This window comes from Pinus tabuliformis, chromosome 2_2 (assembly GCF_031772625.1).
Source record: "Pinus tabuliformis cultivar Carrire ecotype Pingquan chromosome 2_2, CPIR1, whole genome shotgun sequence".
Lineage (NCBI taxonomy): Eukaryota > Viridiplantae > Streptophyta > Pinopsida > Pinales > Pinaceae > Pinus > Pinus tabuliformis.
The window spans coordinates 463,153,851-463,158,489 of record NC_142300.1 but is presented as its reverse complement, the minus strand read 5'-3'; positions in this window follow the sequence as shown (position 1 = coordinate 463,158,489).

Genomic DNA, 4,639 nt, shown 5'->3' with positions numbered 1-4,639 from the left:
TGTTTCTATTGATATTAAACACACATAACAGCCATATATTGCAGCAAATAAACATCAACACATAACAACAAATTTAATCTAGGAGTTCACCTCAATATTGTGGGCTACGACTCCTTGAGATTTTGTCATCTTGACTTGGCTCTTTGGGATTATGGCAAAGTTTCTTTTACAAGTTCCACACTCAACCCCAAAGGTTACTGAACTAAACCAATGGGCTTAGAAAACCATCTATATCCCTGTCATGGTTGTCATCACTCTGCAAACAGGTCTAAGGTCCCTTAGACTTGATTCCTTCAATCGGTGCACTAAGCTACCCTAAGCTTCTTGATGGCACTAACTCCTTCAAAATTCTTCAACTGCCAATGAAACATATTTTACTATCTCTAGCACATATCAGACATGAACAATAGACTGATCATTTTCTCAAAATGAGCACTGCATCCCCAAACTAGACCTTCCTCCACGTTTGGCACTAGGTAGCCTAAAACTTCCTTATAGCATCTCTACATTTAGAAGTATACAAATGCTTCTACAAACCCCTGCAATGGATTTAGAAGGCTCATTACAATTAGGAATGACTGTTGGTTCATTAAGAACGAGTACTGGTAGCTCCTGCAACTACCTCCAACCCCTGGTGGCCCTGAGCTCCAAAATCTCCCTGGATGAAAATATCCTTGAAGATGGCTTCTTCAGCTTCTTTGGAATATTCCATTGGCTTCAGAAGGCTCCAATTAACCTATCTAGCCTCTTGTTTCACTCTCCCAGGTCGAAAACGGCTCCTGGAGTGCCTTTAGGCAGTTTCCCCTAGAGATCCTCCACTAATTTTAGCAAACTGGCACTTAACTCCAGTTAAATTTGGCATAACCGCCCTTTTTATCTGCTCTGCCAAGCTAAACCGTCGAAACTAACTGTAACCATCGATTCGCATGTGATGGGTTTCAACCTATGGTTAGGGGATAACCCGCGTGGTTCTAACAGTCGGGTTAACATGCCATCGCGTGTGACTACTGGCGGGTAAGACCACATTGCAAACGACAATTAACATGCAAACTGCTTGTGGCTCGTTTCAATCAATGGCATGTGAAATATTTATGGGGACCACTAGCAGGTAAGACCATTGGCAGTCCTAACCCCTAAACCGTAAACTATTATAACACAAATATGCACCGCCACCATAACTTGTTAAGAAACATCGTAGAGCAGAGTTGGTAGCGCGTTGGTTTGTCTTGTCGGAGGTCATGGGTTCGATTCTGTTGGACCCTAACAAATTTTACCATACCATTTTAGGGCCATGTGGCGGCCTCCGAGCTTGCCATGTGTCAGCACCTGATTGGTCACCCGAAAAGGAATATTCCTTGGAATATAGTTTTTTTTTATATTTCCAAAAATCAAATTATTTTTGGTCAAATGTCCATAAATTGTAGTTTACTGGACTTTTCAAATTGCGATAACTCCTTCATATGGTGTTGGTTTTTTCAAACTGTTCACGATGCCAGAATCAGGAAGATGAGATCTATCCGATCGCTCAGGCTCGACACTCTTTCGAACACTTTGAAATTTGAGCTATCATTAAGGTCCTAGATCAATATTTGATCGGTTCTGGAGAAATAATTTGGGTGGTGAACGCAAGAAATAATCACGTTGAAGGTCACTCGCACAGGCTTAATTTCCAATGTACCAATAACATAACAGAGTATGAAGCCCTTATATTAGGATTGCAGTTGTTGAAAAAATTAAGTGCCAAAAGAATCTCCATTCAAGGGGATGATGAGTTAATTATAAAACAAATTAGAGGAGAGTATTCAGCCAAACACCCTAGAATGAGAGAATACAGAAATGTTGTGCTTGACTTTCTAAAGAGTTTTCTTGAATATGACCTTTCTACAATTCCTAGAAAATAGAATATCATTCCAAATAATCTGGGTTTTTCATCTAGGTCCTGTAAAATTCTTTACCCTAATCGAGAATATACAGTGGAAGTGAAACGTCGACCAGCTGTACCAGATAATATGAGGTATTGGTAGGTGTTTGGAAGTGATAAACAAATTGAAATTTTTCTACAATCTAAAGATGAATTTCAAGAAGATAACATTGATTTGGAATCTGGAGTAGAGAATCAAATAGTGTTACATTCTAATCTAGAAAGGCAGTTAGAAAATTCAGACGTAAATACCCCCATAGATAAAGTTGTAAATAAATTATAATTTCTTCAGATAGATCCAGAAAAAGAAGAGTTTGAAACACTTTAGCTAAAGGATAACGTTTTACCTAGAGGTCTATTTCCACTAGAAGAATTATTTGATTTCAATGATGTGGCAAAAAATCCTAAGATTGAGCCCACAGAAACAACAATATAAGAATTTAATATAGGCAGTGAAATAGATCGCAAAATCATTAAACTATCTAAATCGCTTCCAGTTGCTGAAAAAATACATTGATTTATTCAAGGAATTTAGTGATGTTTTTGCCTAGAGCTCTGAAGATCTTAAAACATATGATACAGAGATTATACAACAAAAAATTCCAATTAAATAGAATCAGAAATCATTTCAACAAAAACTTCTAAGAATAAATCTAGTTCTGATGCCTTTAATTGAGAAAGAAATTAAAAGAATGTATCACTCTAAAATCATAGTTCCTCTTAGGTACTCTGTTATGAAACCAGCTCAAGAAAAGATAGAAAAGATAAATCAACGCCTTAGAATTCAGCCTCTTCGAGGGGGAAACCTCCTTTACATTACATAAATGAACAATTCTTGAATGATACAAATGAAAAGACCTCCTTTCTATATATAGGAGTCTAAGGGGTCATAACATAATCAGAACCGACATAACAATAATAATGTAAGGGCACAATAATAACAATAGTGGGCTTCTATGGGGCACAATACTAACAATATGGGCACTACATGGGTACATCAATATAATAAGTGGGTTGTACTAATAACAATAAGGGGTTACACTAGTAGTATAGGGGCCTAACATGCCCCTCTCCTTCAAAAAGCGTTGTCCTCAACGCTTGAGTAGTTCTTGATGCTTCTATATAAAATTCTTGTCCTCCCCATGTGGAATCTTCAGCGGGTAAGTTCTTCCACTTGATGAGATACTCTGAAATTGATTGATTTCGTAGCTGTCGGGTTCTTGTTTCTGTGACTGCTCCAGGTTCCAATATGATTTTTCCTTCCTCTTCAATTTCTGGCAATATTGTTTGAATTGGGATATTTTGCAACTTTTGAATAAGTGACCATACTTCTTTGTCCTTATTCCATTCATCCCTTGCTTCGTTTATCCAATCTGGTTGGATAATAGAAATAGCACAAAACAATGCTTCCACATCCTCATCCTTGAAGAGTCTTCCCATTCGGTAATGTCGCCATTTTTTAAGTGCATGTAGTATTTCCAACATTTCCTTCTCATAAATAGCTTGCTTGAGATGTAGCAGTAAAAATACCCAATCACCTACATCAAAACATTTTTCACTACGATATTGATCTACCTGTTGTTTCGTTTGATTTTGCACCGAAGTGGCGTTTTCCTTTAAAAGTTGGAGAACTTGTTGTTGATGCTCGATGTGATATTTCAGTGCTTGAACCTTTTTCTTCTGATATGTCCTTTTATCTCTAGAGTTTGAGGAGTGGTAATTTCTTCCAATCCTTTACAAGATATTGTCGGATTCATTTCTTAATGCTCGATGTGATCTTTCACTTCTTGAACATTTTTCTTCTTGATATGTCCTTCTATCTTGATAGTGTGAGGAGTGGTAATTTCGGCCAATGAATTACAAGATATGGTTGGATTCATTTTTTCTTTCTCGATGTGATCTTTCACTTCTTGCACCTTTTTCTTCTTGATATGTCCTTCTATCTTGAGAGTTTGAGGAGTGGTAATTCTTACCAATGCTTTACAAGATATGGTCTGATTGATTTCTTCTTTCTCTGGGGTGGGATCCTGGCGTATATCTTCTTCTTTTGATGTTTCTTGATCCTTTTCTTCCTCTTCATATTCTATGTAAAATAATTTCTTCTCAGCACACTTATGACCTTTAGTGCATTTTCTATCACAATTGTAACAAAGCCCTTTTTCTCTTTTTTCTTCCAATTGTTGTGGTGTAACCCTTGTAGGTTATGGAAGGCTAGGAGAAACAACACTTCCATCTTTATAGTTGTGAGGGGTATGCTTCCTGGTTTCCATAATTTTGCTTTCCACTATGTCACAAAGCCCTTTTACTCTTTCCAATTATTGTGGTGTTGCTCTAAAGAAGGTGTTGCTCTTTGTATCCTCATAATGTGCTATCATTTCCTCCGTGAAAATTGACCATGTAACAAGTTGTTTACGCGAATAAAGCCCTTCATACCATAAAAATTGATCTGGTTCTAAATATGAAGATGCAATACATACCTTTTGTAACAGTGGTACACCATGTATATCACAATATTGGTCCATCTGAAGTATCCAATTTACCGGATCCTTGCCATCAAACTTCCTCATCTTGCATTTTCTTGATTTTAGGAGCTCGATATTGAAACGACTATAACTCTGTACTTTCAGATCTCCAAGTTCTAAAATTGCGATCTGTATTAGCCCTCTGTGTCCTCTTTCCAATGCCACCAGTCTGATCCAAATTGGATTCTCCAAGAAA